This window comes from Heloderma suspectum, chromosome 2 (assembly GCF_057233095.1).
Source record: "Heloderma suspectum isolate Gila_16-S chromosome 2, 16-S_ref, whole genome shotgun sequence".
Lineage (NCBI taxonomy): Eukaryota > Metazoa > Chordata > Lepidosauria > Squamata > Helodermatidae > Heloderma > Heloderma suspectum.
Genome location: NC_139459.1, coordinates 54,086,874 through 54,111,768, shown reverse-complemented (window position 1 = coordinate 54,111,768; position 24,895 = coordinate 54,086,874). Strand labels below are relative to the sequence as shown.

Below are 24,895 nucleotides of genomic sequence, written 5' to 3'. Positions count from 1 at the left end.
GCGCTGGAGGATGAATAAGTACGCTTTCATATGAGATTTCAAAAGCAAAGGGAAATGAAAGCTCAAACGAGGAAGCAGTGACCCCAAAGGTATTGCACAGTGTGCTGATTTGTCCTTTGCATTGTTGGGGATGATGGGGGTTTCCTTTTTCTATTGCCAACCAAGCAACAGCAATAGCAATATGGATCACTTTTTATTGTCCTTCATTCAGATAAATATGTTGTTATTAAGCAGTGGCTATCACCTACCATTTCTTCATTATGATTCATAATGTATTCATGAATCATAGAGTTATTCACACATAACCCACACATATTTTAAAATGAGTTTTTTTTTATTCAAGAGACACTGATTACTGCCAAAACAAACGAACTGTGGTTTTACCCATCAGCTCAGAGAAGATGCGACATTTTACATGTAGTCATTCTTTGTAGGCCTCCTATTGTTCCACTAGATTTTTTTTTTTTTGCCTCCAACAAACACTCCTGGTCTAGTGTTCTAAAAAAATTAAACTGTCTCAGTCCAGGAGAAATGAAATAGCTTGGAGTAATCCACAGTCCATCCTTTCAGTCACAGGAACATTTTTTTAAGCTGTCATTTTCCAGCTGTAGGGAATTATTCTTGTTTTGCTCATAAAGGAAGAATATCAAACAGCACTCATTCTCTTCTCGCATTGTCCTCCAAGATTAAAAAAATATGTTAGAAGCAAAGGCTTATTTCTACTTTCTGTATCTCTGGTTGGTCTTGGGGCTGGGGGGAGGTGCACTATTATAGACAGGGGAGCAGAGTGGGGCTGGGGGAAAATGACTCTTCAGTGTTAGCAATGAACCCATTACTCTGAGAATCTACAGCTTAAAAGATAGAGATTATTCCAGTAAGAATGTCCTAAGAAGCACTGTCTTGACAAAACATTTGGAAGCAGATAATTCCTCTAAAGCTGGAATAGCTGGAGGGGAAAGATGATTCATATTTTATTCTCTCAGGAATGATGACCCTCAGAAGGCCTGTACAATGCAAAAGGATACAGACAATTTTGTTCTGTAGGGTACATGACACAAGCATCTCTCTAAAGTCTAATGCAAAAGTCTAATGCAAATGGATACAATACAAAAGGATACAGGCGATTTTGTTCTGTAGAACACATGACACCAGCATCTCTCTAAAGTCTAATGCAAAAGTCTAATGCAAACGGATACAATACAAAAGCATACAGGTGATTTTGTTCTGTAGAACACATGACACCAGCATCTCTCTAAAGTCTAAATGCTATCACCTATCATTGCAGCTGTGTGCATACTATATCCCTCACGTGGATGTGCTGGATGTCACTGAGGTGCTCAGATGGGTGCCTGTCAGGGTTGTATCTGAACCCATAGAGTCCCAAGGCAGCTCTGATTCTGAGGAGGAGATACAATTCATGCGGGAGGAACTCTCTCAGACTTCAGAGGTGCAGGTGGAGGGGGAGCCCCACCCCCCCTGCTCACTTCCCTGGGAGCAACAGTGACCCAGGCATGGAAAGGGAGGGACAACTTGAGCTTTTACACGCTGTGACGAGTTTGCATGGCACTTTGAGGATAAAGTCGCTCAGATTCGTCATGAATTGGACACCACCATTAATGCAGTTCCATTGGTAGAGGCGTTCAGAGCACAGTCTGGTCCAGTTTTATTGGATGAGTTTCAGTTACTGAGGCCTGAGGATGCGGACAAGGTGCTTGGCCAAGTCCGATCGACCACTTGTGTGCTTGACCCTTGCCCTTCATGGCTTATTAAATCAAACAAGGAGGGGATGTCTGGCTGGGTCCAGGAGGTTGTAAATTCCTCCTTGAGAGAGAGAGTGGTGCCTGCCACTTTAAAAGAGGCGGTAATTAGACCACTCCTGAAAAAGCCTAACCTGGACCCAGAGGATGTTAACAATTATAGGCCAGTGGCCAACATCCCTTTCCTGGGCAAGGTGCTTGAGCGGGTGGTTGTAGGACAGCACCAGGCACTGTTGAATGAAACAGATTATCGTCGTCGAGATCCATTTCAATCGTGCTTCAGGCATGGTTTTGGAGTGGAAACTGCCTTGGTCACCCTGTGGGATGACCTCTGCCGGGAGTGGGATGGGGGAGTGCGACCCTGTTGATTCTCCTGGGCTTCTCAGCGGCTTTCGATACCATCGACCATGGTATCCTTCTGGATAGGTTGTCTGGGTTAGGAGTTGGAGGCACTGCACTACAGTGGTTCCACTCCTATTTGGATGGCTGATTCCAGAAGGTGGTGCTGGGGGATTATTGCTCTGTGCCATGGCAATTGTGCCATGGGGTTCCACAGGGCTCTGTTTTATCCCCCATGCTGTTTAACATCTACATGAAACCGCTGGGGGAGGTTATCCGGAAGTGTGGGCTGAGGTGCCATCAATATGCAGATGACACCCAGCTCTACCTCTCTTTCTCATCAAACCCAGGTGAGGCAGTGGCTGTTCTGAATCAGTGCCTGGGCATGGTAATGGACTGGATGAGGGCCAATAAACTGAAACTCAATCCAGACAAGATGGAGGTACTGTTAGTGGGTGGTTCGTCTGCCCGGCTAGGTGATATTCAACCTGTTCTGGAGGGGGTTGCACTCCCCCTAAAGGATCACGTTCGTAGTTTGGTGGTGCTCTTGGATCCAGAACTGTCACTTGAGGCACAGGTGAACTCAGTGGCACGGAGCACTTTTTATCAGCTTAGGCTGGTATACCAACTACGCCCTTATCTGGACAGAGATAGCCTTGCTATAGTTATCCATGCTCTGATAACTTCTCGTCTGGATTACTGCAGTGCGTTATACGTGGGGCTGCCTTTGAAAACGGTCCGGAAACTTCAGCTCGTCCAAAATAGGGCAGCAAGATTGTTAACAGGGACTGGCCAGCGAGCTCATATTACGCCAGTACTTTTCCAGCTGCACTGACTGCCAGTCCATTTCCGGGCCCGATTCAAAGTGCTGGTGTTAACATTCAAAGCCCTTAACGGCTTGGGGCCAGATTACCTGAAGGATCGCCTCCTCCCATATGTGCCTGCCCAGACCTTAAGATCATCGTCAGTGGCCCTTCTCCGTGAGCCCCTGCCAAAGGAAATGAGGCAGGTGGCTACTAGGAGGAGGGCTTTTTCTGCTGTGGCACCCCGGCTGTGGAATGAGCTCCCTAGTGAGGTTTGCCTGGCACCTACATTGTATTCCTTTCGGCGCCAGGTGAAGACCTTTTTATTTTCCCAGGCATTTTAGCATTTTAGCTTTCTAAATTTTTATCTTTGCTGTTTTAAATCTGTATTTTAAACTCCTGCACTGCTGCTAGGTTTTATTGTGGTTGTATTGTTATATTGTGGTTTTAATGTTCTATATATTTTAAATTGTTTTATTGTGTGTTGTTTGGTTTTAATATTTGTGAACTGCCCAGAGAGCTTCAGCTATTGGGCAGTATAGAAATGAAATAAATAAATAAATAAATAAATTTTAGACGTGAGGCGCAGGCACAAACGAGAGACTGCAGGAGCTGAGTTTAGGCGCTCAGCCTGACATCAACAGCTGCGCCCAGAAGCATCATGCTGATCAAGCTGTCAAGATGCCCCTGTTGCTTACTGAATCCTCCAATAGCCAGAATCAACACTCAGACAAAAGGACTGCTTTCCAAGGCTTTAAATCCATTCATCCTAATGAAGCATACAGATGCTAATTACCTGAGACTCAGAGGAACTACAAAGGAACAGCCATCTAGGGGTTTCTAAGGGTTAGGATGTCAGTTGATCTCCATTTGGGAAAAATGCGGCAACTCTCTGAACTTAAGGGGTGGGAGGGGAAGATCTCCCCCTCTCCCGTGATGCTTCTGGGCGCCGCTGTTGATGTTGAGCCAGTTGGGCTGAGCACCTAAGCTCGGCTCCTGCAATCTCTCACTTGTGCCTCTGCCTGCGCCTCACGTCTAAAAGCTCAAGTTGTCCCTCCCTTTCCATGCCTGGGTCACTGTCGCTCCCAGGGATGTGAGCAGGGTGGGGCTCCCCCTCCAGCTGTACTTCTGAAGTCTGAGAGAGTTCCTCCCTCATGAATTGTATCTCATCCTCAGGATCAGAGCTGCCTTGGGACTCTTGGAAAAGGGTAACAGTTAGGAGCAGAAGAACTAGAAGCCACTCTGCACCCGTGGAAGCAGTGGAACTATGGAACCATTTCCAGGTACTTGAGGATGAGACTGGAGGACAGCCTGCAGAAGAAGAATTACAGGGGAACCTGCATGAGAGCAAGCAAGAGGCTGAAGCAGAGGCAATGAAACTAAGGCCAACAACCACAAGAAGAGAAGAGTAGTAATGGTGGAAGACTCCTTGCTGTGTGGGATTGAACCCCAAATATGTCGCAAAGACCAATGGACTCGCCAGGTATGCTGTCTCCCAGGAGGACAGATTAGAGACATGACTGAAAGGTTGCCTACACTCATAAAGCCCACTGACAAGTATCCCTTTCTTCTCATCCATGTGGGAACAAATGATACCACCAAGTGGAGCTACGAAGAAATCACATCAAAATTTGAAGCTTTGGGAAGGAAATTCAAGAACTTTGAGGCCCAGATAGTTTTCTCCTCCATCCTTCCAGTAGTTAGAAGAGGGATAGAAAGGGAAAGAAAAATACTCTGGGTGAATGACTGGCTATGAAGGTGGTGCTGGAGTGAGAGATTTGGCTTCTGGGACCACAGGCTATACTTCTGGAAGATGGACAGTTTGCAAGGGATGGGTTACACCTCACAAAGGCTGGGAAGAATGTGTTTGGCCACAGCATGAAGAACTTCATCAGGAGGGCTTTAAACTGAATCCTATGGGGGAGAGAGACGTAAAGTTGGGAGTAACAATGGATGAAGGCTCATGCACCACAATGGAGAGTGCAGCTCAAATAGCACCCAATAATAGTCTTCAAAAACATGTAGGACAAAAGCAAGACTATAAAGCACATGGTCTTCAATGTCTTTATACTAATGCCCAGAGTATAGGAAACAAACAGAATGAACTTGAACTCTTAAGATGGGAGGGAAATTATGACTTGATAGGTGTAACTGAAACTTGGTGGGATGACTCCCATGACTGGAATACAGCAATTGAAGGATATAGCTTGTTCAAGAAGAATAGAAGGAACAGAAAGGGAGGTGGAGTTGCACTATACATTAAAAATGCATATCTCTGCACTGAAATACAGGAAGATGAGCTCGATAGCTTGGTCAAGAACAAATCCTGCCAGACTAATCTGATCTCATTGTTTGATCAGGTAACCTCCCTGGTGGATTGTGGGAATGCTGTGGACATCATATACCTCAACTTCAGCAAAGCTTTTGACAAAGTGCCCCATGATATCCTGATGAGTAAACTAGCTAAAAGTGGGCTAGATGAAACAACGATCAGGTGGATCCACAGTTGGCTACAAAATCGGACTCAAAGAGTGCTTATAAATGGGATCTTCTCAAACTGGGAAGAGGTTACAAGCAGGGTACCACAGGGCTCAGTTCTGGGCCCAGTGCTCTTCAACATTTGTATTAATGACTTGGAGGAGGAGGTGCAGGGAATGCTGATCAAATTTGCAGGTGACACAAAATTGGCTAATACCCTGGAAGACAGAAACAAAATTCAAAGTGATCTTGATAGGCTGGAGGTGGTAGGCTCTCCCACACTGGAGGCATTCAAGATGTGGATGGACAGCCATCTGTCAGAGATGCTTTGATTTGGATTCCTGCATTGAGCAGGGGGTTGGATTCTTGGATGGTCTTATAGGCCCCTTCCAACCCTACTAATCTGTGATTCTATGATTCTATGATTCTACTCCTTGTTTTCTAGACTGCAAGCAAATTCAGCCAATTAGGGAGAAACATGCAGAACAAGCTTTGGAGTTTCTGTCTCCACATTTTAAAAACTGGAAATATGATATACTCAGTAATGTCAGTACCTGTGGAGCAGTTTGTGCCCCTTTCTTCAGCAAGAGAGAGCAAAATTTCTTTTCAGATGTGACAGAATGGTATGGGGAATGGAAAGCCCAGTAGCCTCTTCCTGCCATGTCCAAAATGTATATGAGTCTGAAAGGAGTGATTATGTGGACTGTAATTTTGAAGATATGGGAAGTGTCACATTGACACTCTGATGATAGATACCGGATGTATAATACTGGCTCCCCAAATACTTTAAACTACTGACAGCTGTAAGGAATAATGGTAGGAGATACAAGACTATACCTGGTACAAATTGGAGTTTGGCAAAGAATGCATCCCACCTTTGTAGGCCTATCCACAGGCCGTGCAAGTAGGAGGGCATTTTTGGTGACTTTCGCAGGAGGGCACGAACCATTTGGAAAATATTTGGAGGCAGGTGCTTATCAGCAAAGGCAGGTGTGGCATCATCTTATTTTAAAACATAAAGTAAAAGAAAAAAAAAATTGCTTCATCTGCCTGTACTGGCCAGCCCCTCCTCCACGCTGGCTCTGAAAATTTTTGAAATTTCTCCTGCCCTGTGGAATTAGATTCATTTTATTTTCCTTCCACTGACACCCACACCTAATTTCTCCTCCCCAGGACTTATGTTTTATTCTACATGATTTAAGGGTGACCAGGTGTCCTCTTTTACAGACGACAGTCTTCAGTTGGAACTGCTGCCAGAAGACTGCATTCTATTTTGAATTCATCCCCTGTTTTAAGGCTTGTCCTGTCTGATTCTGGTATATAGATAAAGGAACACCTAATTACTTTGAATGAGTTCAGATCTCCAGGGCCAGATGAACTGTGCCCTAGAGTAATAAAGGAACTGGCAGAAGAACTCTCAGAACCACTGTCTATTCTCTTTGAGAAATCATGGAGGACGGGGGAAGAGCCAGATGACTGGAGGAGGGCTAATGTTGTCCCTATCTTCAAAAAGGGCAAAAAGGAAGAACCTGGGAACTATAGACCTGTCAGTCTGACATCAATCCCTGGCAAAATTCTGGAGCAGATGATAAAGCAATCCATCTGGAAGCACCTTGAAAACAATGCAGTGATTATTCGAAGCCAACATGGAATTGTCAAGAACAAATCCTGCCAGACAAATCGGATCTCATTTTTTGATCCTTGTGGACTGTGAGAATGCTGTGGACATCATATACTTCGACTTCAGCAAAGCTTTCTACAAAGTGCCCCATGATATCCTGATGAGCAAAGTAGCTCAAAGTGGGCTAGATGAAACAATGATCAGGTGGATCCACAGTTGGCTACAAAATCGGACTTAAAGAGTGCTTATCAATGGATCTTCTCAAACTGGGGTGAGGCAACAAGCGGGGTAACACAGGGCTCAGTCCTGTGCCCAGTGCTCTTCAACATTTGTATTAATGACTTGGAGGAGGAGGTGCAGGGAATGCTGATCAAATTTGCAGATGACACAAAATTGGGTGGGATAGCTAATACTTTGGAAGACAGAAACAGAATTCAAAGTGATCTTGATAGACAGGAGTTCCGGGCAGAAAACAACAGAATGACATTTAATAGGGATAAACGCCAAGTTCTGCACCTAAAAAAGAAACCAAAGGCACAGTTAGAAGATGGGGGATACGTGGCTCAACAACACTACAAGCGAGAAGGATCTTGGAGTTGCTGTACATCACAAGCTGAATATGAGCCAACAATGCGTTGTGGCTGCAAAAAAGGCAAATGCTGTTTGGGGCTGCATTAACAGAAGCATAGCTTCCAAATCCTGGGAAGTACTAGTTCCCCTCTACTCAGCACTGGTTAGGCCTCATCTGGAGTATTGTGACCAGTTCTGGGCACCGCACTTTAAGAAGGATGCAGACAAGCTGGAGAGGGTTCAGAGAAGGGCAACAAAGATGATCAGGGGACTGGAAACAAAGCCTATGAAGAGAGACTGAATGAACTGTGCATGTTTAGCCTTGAGAAGAGAAGACTGAGGGGAGATATGACAGCGCTCTTCAAGTACTTGAAAGTAGGGATGGCAGAGAATTCCGCCACGGATCTCGGTGAGGCCGAATGCCAGTACATTTGGCCCCTGAAATCTGTGGCAGAACGGCCTGCCACCCCCCCCACCCCCCCCCCCACGGATCCCCCGGGATGAGACTTACCTGGGGCGGATCTTCCGGGCGGCGGCGGCTCCGGCGGCGGCTCTGGTGGCGGCAGCTGGTCTTCCGACCAGCTGCCGCCGCTGCCATTTGCAGTCTTGTGGTTTTGTTTTTACAAGATGTGATAGGCTACATAAAGACTTACGTAGCTTGTCACATCTGGCTTAAAAAAAAAAACCACGTATGCAAATGGCGGCGGCTATGGCCACCTCCATTTGCGTTCCTTATTTTTGGCCATCTTAGTCTATGTAAATATTTACATAGACTAAGACGGCGAAAATAAGGGGAACGCAAATAGCGTAGCAGACACTATTTGTGTTCCCCCTTATTTTTGCCATCTTAGTCTACGTAAATATTTACATAGACTAAGACGGCCAAAAATAAGGAATGCAAATGGCGGCGGCCATAGCTTCCGCCATTTGCATACGTGTGTTTTTTGTGTGTGTTTTTAAGCCAGACATGATAGGCTATGTAAGTCTTTACGTAGCCTATCATGGCTGACTACAGGGACGCAAACAGCGGCGGCTATGGCCGCCGCCATTTGCGTCCCTGCTAGCCAGCGGCCAGATGTCTGGCTGCTGGCGGAGCCAGCCAGCGGCTTCGCGGGATCCCCGTAGAGCCGGCCAGCCAGGATTCCAGGGGGAAGGATGGAGTGCCTCCCCCCCCAGCGGAACCCAGCGGAGCCAGATAAGGGGAGTTTCGTACATCCCTACCTGAAAGGTTGTCACAGAGAGGAAGGTCAGGATCTCTTCTCGGTCATTCCAGAATGCAGGACACGAAATAATGGGCTCAAGTGACAGGAAGCCAGATTCCGTCTGAACATCAGGAAAAATGTCCTGTTAGAGCAATATGACAATGGAGCCAATTACCTAGGGTGGTAGTGGTCTCTCCCACACTGGAGGCATTCAAGATGAGGCTGGACAGCCATCTGTCAGGGATGCTCTGACTAGGATTCCTGCATTGAGCAGGAGGTTGGACTTGATGGTCTTGTAGGCCCCTTCCAACCCTACTATTCTATCATTCTATGAACCATCAGAAGGAAGAGCTGGGCCCTGAAGTTGCCCATCAACAGTACCTGGCCAGCAGACTGAGCAAGGCACACAGGTCATCTGGTCACAGTCTTCCACACTATGGTGAGATGTCTGATTAAATTCAAATACATTTCTAAACTTGCACCTATACCTATAAATGAGCATTTACAATTTTTCTGCAAACCTTTATCATCTTTTGGCCTCTTTTTTAGTGATGGATGCCCCCCTTTTTTTTTACAGTTCATTTTTGGACACCTTAGAAAGGAGCATGAGCAAAGGAACTTTGAAGAAACTATGCAGGAACCACAGTTGCTGCTACATGTTTAAAGAGACAAGCAAGCAGGCCTAGCAAGGTGGTTGGGAGAGAAGTGCAGGCCAAGAGTTATGCACAGGTGGGTTTGAAGAGGTATTGATGGAGAGGGCAAACACAATCCAGCAAGGGAGACAGAACAGAGGGCAGCCTTCCTCAACTTGATGCCCTCCAGATGTGTTGAACTACAACTAATGGGAGTTGTTGTCCAACACCTTTAGATTGGGGAACACTGGGATAGGGTATGTAGGCAGAAAGGAGTAGCTTTTGCCACAAGCTCTTGTGCCCAAATACCAACAGTTTGTCATGATTCCTTTGGCCCCCTCTTTCTGTAAGCTCTCACAAACACACAAAAGGAGAGGCTTCAGTCTAATGCTTTTAATTCATTATTCACAGGTTCATTATAGATGCAAATCTTTGAAGACTCTCTGGCTACAAAGGTATGCTTCCAGGGGATTCAAATGGGATCACCAAAAGTTGCCCACAGTTTGAAAGGGCCTCTATCTGACTAGGCTAACTTAGGGAGGGAGGTCCCGCCCCTCGCATGCTGCTTCCCTGCGTAGCCTCTCACACATCGCTAACTGGTTCGACTGTCTGAGCTCCGTTCCTGACGTTTCCCTCTTAGCTCTGCGTCTCCACCTCGCATCTCTTAGATCACAGTCTTCAAGCCCCTCCTCCTCCTGCTTGCTGCTTCTCACAGAGGGGAGTAAGGAGGAAGCTTCAGGCCCGGCCATCTGGGAGTTGGTAACCTGAGAAGCACACCTGCCCATATCTGAACTGGCTTGTGAAACAGCTTCCCCCAGTTCTGGCTGCTCCTCTTCTGAATCTGAGCTGCTAACCATCTCCCTGCACTCAGAATCAACCCTGACACAGGTGTCCCTAAAATAAGAAACAGAAAATGAGTAATACAGAAAACATCTGTTCTGAGTGCTGTTCATCCCACCATCATCTAGTCCCTTCCTTACCTGCAACTATGTATTGCTTGTCCCTTTTTCAAAAAGCCACTTGACAATGATATTGATACAACAAGGTGGCAATTGATCCGGCAGTCTATGCTGAGCAAATGATTCCATATGCTCTCTGAGGCTGCCCATGTTTTACTTCCCCACTCACTCAGGGTTCTGAACAGGGTTGCTTCTGCTTTCCTCATAAGATCTAGAAATGCTGAACACACAGTACACCATGATCAAAATTCTGTTAGCAGCTCTACAAGCACAAGTGAAGTCTCTCAAGTGCGGAGATCATTACTGCATTCTGTCAACATGCCAGACCCCGGCAACAATAATTAAGTGCTAATAAATTATAATTGTATCTACCTTTTCGGAGATGCTGTTTAAACAAGAAGTTATCTGTAAAAGATACTTAGAGGAAATCCAGCTATGAGTAAGGGAAATCACAGTTTCATTGTCAAAATGTTTAACATTGAGATGAAGGTTAATTTCTTTCGAAATGAGCAGCTAGAAAGCCTGATGACTCAGGTAATTCATGGCATGGCCAAAACAAGCACAGAACAAAAAGCAGCCATTGCAAGTGGATGGTTATGGGAACCAGTCCTCTGCATATACTTTTCAATAATACAGAAAGTCTGTTCGCTTGTAATGTGAAAACCATTATATTCATGTGAACTTACCAGGAAACAGAACAATAATGACTAATGCACACTTGAGTCTTATTGAAATCACACATTAATCTCGAGGATGAATTGTGCCCTGAATTTAGATGGTACTTTCTCAAAGTGTTTCACATACATTATCTCAGTAATATGTACACTAACTTTGTAAGATAGACAATATTATTAATGTCATGTTATGGATGGAGTTTTGTTTTGAGACTGATAGAAACTTGCCTATGGCCACCCAGTGAGTTCATGGCTAAGCTAAAAGGTAAACTTGTTGTTTAACTTAAAGTTAGATTTGTTGTTTCAACAACAACTATTCCCAGTGTTTACATTTTACCTTATACAATGGAGGCTGCATAGTTTTAGATCCTTAGAGAGTTCCTTTAGAGTTCCAGCTGGTTCTGACTAAAACCCAGGATGGATTCACAGGCCCACCAAAATCAGAGCCACCAGCCTCCACTGGCCTTATTACTTGGGTTGCTTGCATACTGGTTATTTAGCCTGAACTTGCCATCCCTCATTTGCTCACTTTTTATGTGACATCATTGCTAACAAAGTGAATTTCAGTATTTTCTTTTTTGTACTCCTTATTTTGTACTCTTATTTTTTGGTTGTTGTTGTTTTCAGGGCTGATTTGTGGCAATTTTTAAATATGTACCTGCAATGCCAGCCCATTCAATGTGAACTGCAAAGCAGCACTGAGGCTTTTGTGGCTACTGTGCCTTTAATTAGAAGCTTTCTTCTTGCAGTTTCTGTCTCTAATTGCTTCCTGCTCAGTACAACATGGCCTTCATGGTGAATTGTCCCTTAATTAGTTCCTGTTCATCATAGGGGTGGGGGACTTTAGTTATTGATTTCCTCTCATTCTTCTTTCTTTTTTATTTTGATATAGTGCTGTTTTGCAATAAAAAGGAAAAGAAAAAAGTGATGCAAAGCAAGCAGTAATTGAAGCTCCCCCACAAAAACTATTTATGGAAAATAAAGGGACAATTCATCATTTAAGGTCACTATGAATAGGAAACCACTAGATGCAGAAGCTGCAAGGAGAAATGATTTCCATTAAAGTTGCAGGGGAGCCTTTACTGAACTCAACTTACTTCTCAGTGATCATTACAGCAGGATCTTGGCCATGGAGGTCATGGGGATTGGCACAGTGGAGGCTAGTGGTTCTGATGTCAGTGAGGCTGTCAATCTACTCTGGGTTTTAGTCAGAGCCAGCCAGAACTCTAAAGGAGCTATCCAAGGTGCTGAACCCAATCCCCAAAATAGGTTCAGTGCCTTGGATAGCTCCTTTGGAGTTCTGACTGAAGCCCAGAGTGGATGCACAGCTGCATTTACATCAGAGCCACCTGCCTCCACTAGGTTGGCATAACATATAATATCAGGCTAAAATTGTCACGTGGAATCAGCATTTAAAGTCTGCTTCCAGCTGATTGCAGAAAAGCAATGCCTCAGCAGCACTACCAGTAACCTTAGAGAAATAGAGAAATGAGCGAGCAGGGCTGCACTGCTAAGCCAGACCTAAAGTCACACCCATCACTGGCACCTATGCTTGTTGAGGTGTAAAAATGGGAATGCTGTGTGATCAGAGGGCTTGGCCAACAGTGCACACAGTTTCAGGGGTGGGGCCAGTGGTGCAGTTCTATTCCCCTTTTTCTTCACAGTCCTAAATCTTGTGAAAGACGTAATTCAGAAAAGAGCAACGCTATGTATTTGCAGAATGCCTTTCCTTGCCCCAGCATAACCAGCTCCTACAGATTTTAGATTCCATACCTGGTAGGAAGACCTTCTAGCATGCATGACCCACAGCAGACAGCAATTTAGCACTGCTGCTATCTCCTACTGACACCTCCATCCACAACAGACAAGGAAGTAACCAGCATTCCTTTGCCACTCCACATAATCAACTCCTGTCCGATTGTTGCTGCTAATTGAAGCAGTGAATCAGGAGTTCTAAACATGATTTGTTTAACTGGAGCTGCATTTAATTATGAAAGGATCAGATTTTCAATTACATTTGCTTTTTTATGCTCGTAACTTCGATATTATTATTATTTATCTATACCAGGTTCAGGCTTTAGCTGTACATAGCAGATGTGTTTTCAGTTATGCCCACTTTTGGTAATTACAAACAGAATGACACTATAGCACTTCCTCTAAACAAATCTGTGCAGAAAAAAATGTAAAGTGTGAACTGACAGTTGGCGCTAAAAGAGCAGCAATTTGTATCTCACTAATTATGCAAGGCTACCCCCTCTTTATGAAGCAAATAGCAATTTTGAGTAAATGAAATGAGCACAATAAAAACCTCTAGTTCCAGAGAGGGTAGCCTATATGTTTTTATTCTTTACTTTCATGACATGGAAACTTTCCTGTTCTTCTGACACCAAATAGAGTGAAACACAAAGTACACTAATATGTCATTTGTCCTTCAAAAGATGTCAAGGGGCAAGTACTGCACACATCCAGAGCATCATGAATCCATTTCTCATGAATCACTCCATGTGCCCAATAAGTGACTGGGGCTATGTGTGTGTCATGACTCTGCTGGAGTACAGAAAAGCTGCAAAAACAAGGCCCCAGCCACAGACCTCAGCATCCCATCAACCTCACCTTTCATTTATAAAAAGCAACTTTTTCCCTACCCCCTGTGGTAGGAAGACGATAGGAATTCCTTTGTGGGAATTTGTTAATTTTGTGGGAATTTGCACTTTTCTGCACGTGCAAATTCAGGAACAAAAAAAATCTAATTCCATCAATGGGCAGACAATGGAACGAAAGGCACCTGACAACACAGATGGAATGGATTTTCTAAAATCCATACATCCCTACTCTACAGCCCCCTGCAACCCCCTCCCCACTGTTAAGAGGGGCAGATTTGGGGAGATGCAAGGGGCTAGAGGGGGCAGGTGGAATTGGTGGAAATTCCCTTCCTTCTCTTTTGCTGGTGGGCATGTCCACATCTGCATTTCAGAGGATTCTGTTGCATGTTCTAGAGTACCTACAGGGCTGAGGACAGCATCTGGCATCCTTGGGCAACTGCTTGGTCCTCTACACCTTGAGAGGTCCTTCACTGATGAGGGCTCACCACAAAGCCCAGGAGTGATATACATTGGGAGCACTCTGGGGTAATTGTGGGTGTGCAGGGAGGAGGGGGTTGCTGTAACCCCCCCCCCCGATTTTATGCCCAAAGCCCTGTCAACTCCAAGGAGATCCTGTTTAGCCAATCACAGGCTGGCTGGAACAATATTCCTAGGCCCCTAGAGGGGGATATGAGTTCCCACTGGAATGCAGCTGAAATCACTCAGTCCAATTAACTGGGTCTAGGTCTGACTAGAGGCCTCTCTAGATAACTCAGAGGTGGTGCATCATTACATGCTGCTTTAGACTGGCAAAATGGAATCTCACAGACTGTTAAGACACCCAAAGAAAATTGGAGTTCTTGACAGTGGGAAATTTAAATAGTTGCTCAAATCCACACCATACTTTTTTGGTGTGCTGCTCCTTCTGCCCATTACTACCCACCAATATTACTACCCCAGAAAGGCTCATGTGGGGGCCAGTGACATAGGAGAGAGCCCACCAGTGGGTACTAAGCTAAGGATCCTCTCACACCTTAAGCTGATGCCAAGGGCACACTCATTTCACAGAGGGTGGGGGGAAGAGAGGAACTGTTGAGGTCATGAACTGTTCCTTCATGAACTGATAGTACCCCCTAGAACACAATCAAAACTATGCTGCCGCTGCACATCACAGTGAAGCTTGTCTGCCATTACTCATCTCTTCCAGAACCCCTTGGCAACTTTCCAATGAAACTCAGATTTTTTCCAGAATGCCATTTGAAACCCATGTTCTAAGTCCCCAAATGATGTTTATTCCTGTCTCCCCATGTTCCATTGTAAGGAGAGTTAGGAAAAAGGGAGGCAGCCAACACAAGTGCATCGGTGTGTATGTGTAAGCAAATGCGCATGCACACGTGAATATTGGTAATGCTTCATTCAGAGCTCTTAAGGTGCACCATTTTTTGAAATTTTGCTCTGACAACTCTGTACATGACAAGTTAGACTGCAAAAAAGAAAGCAGGAAAGAAATTGCCTAGCAAGGGGGCGCCTGCTAAGATGACTTATGGCTGAAGTAAAAATAAATGACTGATGGGGATGAAAGGAGGGTAAGTTATAGAATTGCCTTTGACTAAGTTGCCTTTCTCCTTAGTCTTCTAAAATATGGGACTGTATCTTGTTTTAGGGGAGGAGATGATAGAGATAGATAGATAGATAGATAGATAGATAGATAGATAGATAGATGATAGATAGATGATTGATAGATAGATAGATAGATAGATAGATAGATAGATAGATAAAGATAGATAGAATGAACATAATTTGGGCCAAATTAATTTTATTGTGGTTTCCAATCCTACAACATACTCTGTATATGATCATTTCTCCTTCTTCTTCCTTCTTTCTCCAGGTTCTAATTATGTTGTAGTTGTTTGCCATTTTTTATGCATGCCTCCCCAGGTAAGTGGAATGAACGGGATTGGTTTGAAAGTGGGATACCCAGATATTATTTTTTCTTCCTTTCAAATTATATTCTAAAATACTTTCAAACTTGAAAATTCAGCTTTGTTACACTTAAAATCAGGTCACTTAACTGGGATCTAAAATTCAAATTAAAAGCCATATGTGCTGCAAACCACTGTACATATCGTTTCACAGCCAGAATCCATTTACCTTAAACTTCAAGTTCACTTTGTAATAATTGTTGTAATGCTGTGTTGCAGTTTATTCTCCTCCTCTTTGCTCTGTCTTTCTTTCTCAGAAAGAAAACGTTTCATTTAATCATAGATATGTCTGTAAGGAAAGAAGCAATGTCTTTTTACTGTGAAAAATGTGGAGGTATTCTTTGATTACTGACTGAAATCTCATAACTTTTGTGCCATGAGGCATGAAACTCATCCTGTCAGAAGGATAGCACCTTCAGTGTGGAGCCACTAAATATTTATTTGAGTGGCAATGTTCTGGAAAGGTTTGACTGCTTAGATTGAGCGCTACTTCCAGATCTTTGGCTTTTATTGATTAGATTAATGCTTCTAACACTCCACCATCGGAGTTCCCAGAGATTGTTCATTATTCCCCATATTGTTCATGCATTGAGAGAGGATATATTTTCATGTACCTCAGTCTTATTAGGTCATTAGCCAACTGGAATAATACAGCCTTAAGATAATATCTCCCAATGAATGCAGTCAAGTTTTCCCATCCTTCTCCAACTTTTACACATTCACATACAGTAAACAGCATCATAAACTAGTCTGTTTCATTGGAATCAAATAACTTGAATATAAGCTAGAGCAGAAAGAAAACATATTCCAACAATTGTGAGTTTGCAGGGGGCTGGAAATGACTGGAACATTATTATTTTTAACATGTTCTGAAAAATTAAAAATTAAGAAGGGGAAGAGGAACTGCTCACATAAATTATTTTTCTCAGAAGGAAAATAGTTTGAATTTAGGCACCATGTGAATCTCTGTGGAACAATGCTAAATAGATAATGTTTGCAAAAAGTGTAAATGATCTTTCTACCATGGCTTTCACTTAAAAGGTTCCAGATGTTATACAGGCAGCTTTAATTCATGGAGAGACAAGAAACGGTGATCCATGGTGGAGACCTGTCAGGATAAAACTTTTACCTCAACAGCTCCTCTTCTTCTGTAGTCAAAAAATGGGGAGAGAGGTCAAATAGATAGTCATATTTTATTGATAACTGAGGGCATTATCAATCTATTGACCTGATAGTAGTCCTGTTTACTTCAGAACTGCCCCATTATCTGTCAATTTATACTAGAAGATTAAAGCTAAGGCAGTGGCTTGTTACTGCACTTCTGCATTTTCTGGCCATGTACAATTCTCATCTCTGCCCATTCTGTATCCTGCTTTTCCTTCTTTTAAATCCCTTGCTCTGGCCTTCTCCTTATTCTTCAGGAAATCTTCCTCTTCCTAACCCCCTCCTGTTTCCCTTGATTTGCTCTTTCCTCAAAACCTGGACAAAACCTGCAAGGTTCTTCTCTACCTGTACATTTGGGTCCTTCTGCCTGCTTTGCATTCCTCTAGAGATGTGGATCTTTCCTGAAAAATGGTTAAAGTAAACACGAGGAAAGGGAGCGCAGAATCCCTACCCCCTCCTCACAGGTTTCTGTCACCTTCTACTGTTGGAAGGTGACTTTCTGAAGAGGAGACCTTCCTGTATCGCTGAAGGTTCTCCATGCGATTGAGAATGCTCAGAAATCATGGTTCTCAATTGTGTGGGGAGCCTCCATTGACAGAGGAGACTCTCCTCTCCAGAATGTCTCCCTCCAAGACTAGAGGGCACCAGATGGCAGGGCTAGCCCACCCCCTCTCGTCAGGCTTTGACTTTAACCCCTTTCAGAATGCCTAAATAGGGCTCCATACATAACCAGATGTGTGTTAATTCACTGAAAAGCTTTAATCACCTTAGCACACGTCAAAGGGAAGGGAGTTTCGAAATATGAAATAGAACACTAAAAAGCTCACTCTATATTGGCTTGCAAAAAATTATTTATTATTGTTTATTTAAACTGTTTTTATCCTGATCCTCAGCCAAAAAAGGCTCTTGGAGTGGCTTATATCCAATCAGTAAAATAAGACGTTACCTGCCCGCAGGCTTACAATCGAAAAAGACATGGCACACAAGGGAAAGGGGATGGGGAGGGAAGAGGCACATGGATTACGGTGGGACATCAATGTCAGGGTGAACCACATCCACACATTTACCTCACCTTGTTGTTGTTGTTACATTTATTTCATTTCTATACCACCCAATAGCCGAAGCTCTCTGGGCAGTTAACAAACACTACAAATCATAAAATACAAGATAATAAAACATAGTATAATTTTTTAACATATAAAATTTCGAATAATTTAAAGAGTTAAACAATTTATATAAAATTCTAGACCTGATCAAGACAGCTGACATAAATGCCCCATCATATGCCATTAAACGTCTGAGGATAGAGGACAATATTATCTGGCACCGAAAAGATGACAGTGGTGGCCCCTGTGAAGTCACATGTGTACATATATTATGAATCTGTGGTTATATATGTGTAGTAATATTATGTGTCTATGTTTCATGGTAAGTAGATCTAGAGTGAAAATGGTATGAGTGACAGGAGGTATGATGTATTTGCATTTATGAGATGATTGGCTGAGTGAATGAGGGACGGGGGTGGTAAATAGTGTGTGCTATAGAAGCCGGGAGCTGTGCTTGTGTAGTTCAGATATGGTTTCGAACAGATACAGCTTGGGAAGGGAGAGAGAGAGAAAGGGGATGGTTACGGTATGGATAGGGTCTGTGAAGAGATAAATTGCAGCTAGGATTTGTGTGTAGGACTAAAATGGAAATTAAGTGTGCCTGTAACTTTAAAAAAAGCAAACTCTATTACTTTATTACTGTAAAGTAATAGAGAGAATAATACAGGTCAAAATAAAAGTCAGTGTATCCTCACATTTTACAAAGTAAAGGTGTTGGACCTGAGGTAAAGGTTCTGGTTGCAGTGTTACTATGTGTGAAGGAAGGTGTTGCCTGCTGTGGGAAAGGCCTTATTGAAAAGGTATTCTCACTGATAAATAGGCAGGAACACTACAGTGCCAGGTGGGCCTCAGTGGGGAATCAGCGGGCCACGACTGAGAAGGCACTCTCCCTTGTTGCCACATTCTGAACCTCCCTCAGAGGAGGCACTCAGAGGAAGGCCTCTGATGTTGATCCTAGTGTTCAGGTGGGTTCATGTCATTCATGCAAGTGATGCTAGTAAACACCTGCTCAAAGATACTTCTGGCCATATATGTGGTTTTCCTACTTGTGCACACATAACTTTGTGGGATTGCAACCTTTGTCCTTTATCCAATCAGACTTGCCTTCAGGAAAAATTCTACAAATAGGATTACATGCAGAGCCCTCACAGACCTTTTCAGTTGAAATCTGAAGATAATATATTCAATTTATCTCCCTGAGTGATATGCAGATTAATTAGTTCATGCTCCAAAATTGCTCTGAAGATAAAAAGTGCTGTATAATGCTTAGCTAGCACTGTTGTTCTACAGCTTCTGCCTTTTTCTGAGGACAGAAAGTACAGAGGTGAGCTAAAGTATCTATATTTTTTTTTAAAAAAGATAATAACTGAACATCTTTGACCCTCAAAAAAAGATGTGACTCAGTTAATGTGGAAATAGTTCCAGTCTGATCATCCCTACTTCAAAATGATTCATATATCTGTATTTAGCACTTGGCAATAAAAATGATTAATAGTCATACACAATCAGAGTTCAGAATGGAGCTATCTAGGTCGATTTTGTCTATGTCACATTTCCACTATTATAAAATGATAGTGAAAACAGGCTTTACTGTAAGTGTTTGAATTTTTTTACAATAAGCAGTAAGGGGGAAAATCTGTATGCAAAGGGCATGTCAGCTGTCTTGGAAATGAAATCCAAGATTGCTCTTGCACTATTAACTATGTTAGCAGAGAAGGAGTACAAAACTCCTTCTCTTTTTATGCAGGTATGGTGTGGTATTGGGCAAGCCCACATCAGCAGATCACATCTGAGACACCATGACTACTACATCTGTACTACTGATATGGGGGGGCAGTCATGTAGTTGAGTGCAATTGTATCAATAGGAAATCTACTGCTCAGTGCAGGAGTGTCAGGCACTAGGTGTACAGGTTACAATGAGTGGGCTGCAATGAATTATGTTTGGATCATGTCTGTAGGCTACCCTCCCATGCCCCAGAATCCTGAAGCTGAAACTGAATCCTGGCCAGATGGAAGCCCTTTGGTGAGTGGTTCCTGAGTCCGGGAGGTAGGCCCATGGCCTGTTCAGGATGAGGCTGCACTCTCCTTGAAATATCACATTTGTAGTCTGGGGGTACTCCTAGACCCATCACTGTCACTGGAGGCCCAAGTGGCCACAGCGGCTCAGAGTGCCTTTTACCAGCTTCAACTAGTTCTCCAGTACAGCCCCTCCTGGGCAAGGATAGCTTGGCCACAGTGGTACAAGAGCTAGTAACCTCAAGACTGGCTTACTGCAATTAGGGATGGACAGACTCACCTGCACCTAGCTTAGTCAGCCGCTTGTCAAGCTGCCGCTGCCACCGCCCCTCCTCATAGCACCATGTGAGCTTCTCATCAGCTCGGTGAGTGGCCGATGAGGCCACGGAGCCATCCTCTCTCCCCGTTGTGAGCCACTGCCATCCTGTCCCTGCCGGCTTTGAAGCCCTCGCCGTCTCCTTCCTTGCAAGGAAGGAGGCCACGAAGGCTTCAGAGCCAGCAGGGGGGAAAGGCTTCATGGAAGGAGACCGTGAAGCGTCCCCCCTCCCGCCGCTGCCTGCTGGCTCTGAAGCCCTCGTCGTTGCCTCCCTTGCAAGGAAGGACACTGAGAAGGCTTGTCAGCTGGTGGACGGAGGAATCCCCATGGCTGCATGCCAACCTTTCGTGCTGTCCTCCTTGCAAGGAGCAGAGGGGCGAGTGGTTGGCGCACAGCAACAGAGACTCCAGCAGCCGCCATATCTCACAACTAGGGCAGGCTGGTCCCAGCCACTCACTTGGCTGGGGCACTTGGTAGCCAGGTCTGCGAGCACCCCACGGCCCGGCGAGTGGGGTCTGGGGTGGTGGATGCGGGGGAGTCCGCCAGACTCCTGGACACAGGCAGGCGCTCACAACATCCCTAATTTCAATGCACTCTACGTGGGGCTGCCCTTAAGGCTGGTCTGGAAGCTGGAGCTGGTGCAGAATGCACCAGCTCTGCTGCTGTCAGGAGCTGCCCCTTTTCAGCAGGCAACTCCTTTGCTGAGGGAACTGCACTGGCTGCCTATGCACTACAGGGCCAGGTTTAAGGTTTTGGTACTTGTATATAAAGCCCTAAACAACTCGGGGTCAGGATAGCTGAGAGAGTGTCTTCTCCCTTATCGATCTGCCTTGCCACTGAGATTATCATGGTCCTGGTGGTTCTGCATGGACCTATGGCCCAATTGAAGTCCACCCAGAGTAGAGCTTTCAGTGTGGTGGCTCCTTTTCTGTGGAACTCCTTGCCTCTGGAGGGCAATATTGTGTTGTTTTCAGCGCCTGCTGAACATCTTTATTTCAAGAAGCCTTCCTTGACTGACCAGGCACATTTTTAATGGTATTCTGTTGTTAATGTTTTTTTTAAAAAAAAATAATAACGTGGTGGCTTATTTTTATCTTTTATTGTTCACTACTCTGAAATCTGTTTAGATGTAGAGCAGTATATACTTGTAAATAAAATAAAAAATAAAATTTCAAACCATTGTGAGCAGAGATTGCATTGAATGGATGAGTTCCGGCAAGTGATCTGTTGAGTGAGCAACTAATGGTCAAGAAGCAAGCCAAAAAGGTCACAGTTTTGGTGAACAGTCCATGAGGAACAAGATGGAGGTAGGTCAAAAAAGCAGGACTGCCATCTGGGAATCAGGGAAGACATAGCAGGATATTCTGGAGCTGGTCAGCATAGCTTCTGGTTCTCAATTGTGGCTCACTGTCACATTGTTTGCTTTTTTGTGATATGGATGCATAAATACCTCTATTAAAAGTAGTTCTAATTTTCTTTCTCCTTTCCCTTGATTGTGCCCCTTTTTTTCAGTCTTAGACCAAGACCATCAAATACTCTGGACAAGTGTCTGATAGTGGCATCATCATAGATCAGGGGTGTCCAACCCCCAGCCTGTGGGCCTCATCTGGCCCCCTAGGGCTTCCAATCCAGCCCACTGAGGTTTCCCTCCCACCCCCTGCCTTCTCCCCATGCCCCAGCCCCTCTATGAGAGAAGAATCCCCAATCGGAGATAACATTGGAGATTCCCACTCACAGGCCATGTACCACTCCATGGGGATGCCTAGCAGCATGTGAAGGAGGTGCATGACTCATTCAGTGCACAAAGGAGCCACTCTTCCAGGTGCCAGCTGAGTCCGTGCACACATCACATAAAGGCAAAATGGGTGAGGCATAAGAACATCAGAAGAGCCATGCTGGATCAGACCAAGGTTCCATCCATTCTAGCATTCTGTTCACTCAGTGGCCAACGAGCTGCTCATGGGAAACTCACAAGCAGGGACAGGAGCGAGAAAGCACCCTTCTGCCCATGTTCCCCAGCAACTGGCATACATAGGCTCACTGCCTCTGATACTGGAGGTAGCATATAGCCATCAGGACTAGCAGCCATTGACAGTCTTCTCCTCCAGGAATTTGGCTAACCCAAGAGAGCCAATGTGGTGTGAGAGCCAGTATGGTGTAGTGGCTACAGTGTAGGACTGGGAGTCAGGGGATCCGAGTTCTAGTCCTCACTTGGCCATGAAAGCTCACTGTGTGACTTTGGGCCAGGCACAGACTCTCAGCCCAACCCACCTCACAGGGCTGTTGTTGTGAGGATAAAATGGAGAGTTGGAGGATTATATATGCCGCCTTGGTTTCCTTAAGCAGAAAAAAGGGAGGATATAAATGTAATAAATAAATAACCCCCTTTCAAAGCCATCCAAATTGGTGGCCATCACCACATCTTGTGGTAGTGAATTCCATAGTTTAATTATGTGCTGTGTGAAGAAATACTTCCTTTTATCCTGAATCTCCCACCAATCAGCTTCATGGGATTACCTCAAATTCTAGTATTATGAGGGCAGGGGCAGATGGTGTCAGGAGAGGGGCTTTGGGGCGGGGGCTACCCCTGACATTATACAGCCCATGCTGTTGGTCCAAGGAGCTAATTTGGCCCCTAGACCAATTACAGTTCAGTAGCCCTTTCATAGATAAAGAATAATATGTCTCAGCTGTAAGGATGTTTGGAATTAGTTACAGTTTGTTCTGTGCACACAGCACGCTCAGGCTGCTGCTGGGACCCCATAGGGTCCACCACTGATGCCTGCCCTGGCGGGCCCTTTTTGAAACCCTTTTTTCCCGGCACTCTGATCACTGCCGTGCTGCTTGGTTTGGGAGCTACCATTTCCATTTCCTACAATGACCCAGAGTGAGGTGTAAAACCTTATCTTTCTCCTCTCTCAGGAAGTAACGTTTGTATTTTGTTGTTGGTATTGGTGTTGGTGGTGGCATTCTGGGGGCTTATTCAATCTTGTATTTTGTCATATTCTGTTATAGTTATTTGATTCCTTGAATATATATTGTGTGCATTTGCAATAATTTTCTTCCTCCAATATACTTGCTGCATATTGTATAATCATATGTTAGCTATAGTTGCTGTATTTTCGACCTTTTATTCCATAAACATTTTAACATTTATCCTTGTATCTGTATCTTTCATTAGGGTTCTTAGCACAGTATCATTCTTTTTAAAAAGAAAAGAAAAAAGCAACAGCTATTGGCAAACACCCAGAACTCAGAAACCATTACTGTTCGGTTGCTAACCATTTGGCCAGCTCGTATCAAGGTCAAGGCCTCATTACAAAATGCTCAGATTGAAAGCAAGAAATCCAAGACATTGTACAACAGATATGGCATAATATCGGTGCCTGTCTTTTTACTTGACTTCTTGAATCAACAAATGAGGCTTTGTGGCTAACCTATAATTCCCTTCTCTGACCAGCTACCTTTGATAAATTCACTAGAGTGCCTTGATAAATAAAGGTTCTGGACACATGGCCACCAACTAATTTTTACAGCATTTATATTATTAATTCAGCAAGAGCCAGACCAAAAATATTAACTCTGACACTGAATCCCTCCTATGCGAGTGAGTGGGTCCAGCTTAAAATGGGGTGAAGGCTTCCTCTGGGCAAAGAAAACTACAAATCCCATGATCCCTGCAGGAAATGACGCTTAGGGTGAGATGAATGCAAAGCCCAGATAGTTTTTGAGGCAAACTGGGAATATCTGCCTGTTCCTAGCCACACCAGCGAATGAAGCTTCCATACAGCCACAGACCTAGATTGGATCACATGACACTCCATCACCCCCTATAAAAGCTTCAGGACCATCCTTGCTAACTGCCCTGAGCAACAAGGGCATGTGCTTTCCCTCTGCATTCATCTCACCTCAGACAAGAGCTGGATCCGACAGCTTCGGAGTTCAGCTGTGCCAAGACAGACCTGGCCTCAATAAACTGGAGGAGTTCTACAAGAACTAATGTGATAAATCATCTGAAAAAAAATTCTATTCACGAATGGATTTGTGCAATTAGGCCATGACGTGAACATGTCAGTTCCGAAGGATCTAGTAGAACTACCAGTCAATAACCCTAAATATACAGATACACACAAAGTGGGATTAATTCCATTTTTTTCACCCATAGCATACAAGGCACTCTAAAGGAAAATGGAGAAACTCCAGCCCTTTTTATTATATTGTATTATTAGGATTTCTTTTACTGCAGTCCCAAATAATCTCTAGGCCCACTGAATAAATGGGACTCTTCCAGAATATATGTTTTAAAGGCTTGATCCTTAGGTTGACAAATATCCTGGTGAGGAAAGCAGGGCTGTGGCAGCCTTGGCAGCTGAGGCTGCAAAGAAATGAATAGAAAATGAAAATGTCCTTATAGCAACAGTTAAAAAAAGCCCTTCTATAACCCTGTCACCAAGCCCAAGTATATATCGGTATATTAGGGTTTATGAAATGTTAGCATCAGAGAGATGTTTAAATTGAGTAAGTACAACTATTTTTAAGTTTAGAAGCTTTTACCTACTTATACTGAACATTCTCCTTAAATAGTCCGCTCATGTAAAAAGGACAGATTTACAGATGAGATTGTGTAGGCTGTATGACTGTTAGGTATAAATTGTTGTTGTTGTTGTCGTTATATCCCGCCTTTTCTCCAAT

General features: G+C 44.1%; 1 long non-coding RNA gene across 1 annotated transcript; it reads right to left on the bottom strand.

Moving 5' to 3' along the window:
• Nucleotides 1-319: 319 nt before the first annotated feature.
• On the bottom strand, nt 320-24,895 carry LOC146352259 (uncharacterized). Its single transcript, XR_014787648.1, has 6 exons — nt 24,758-24,895; nt 15,769-15,888; nt 10,383-10,581; nt 10,180-10,296; nt 8,790-8,912; nt 320-1,004 (listed from the first exon to the last, which is right to left on the bottom strand). It is a non-coding gene; the product is annotated as an uncharacterized LOC146352259 (long non-coding RNA).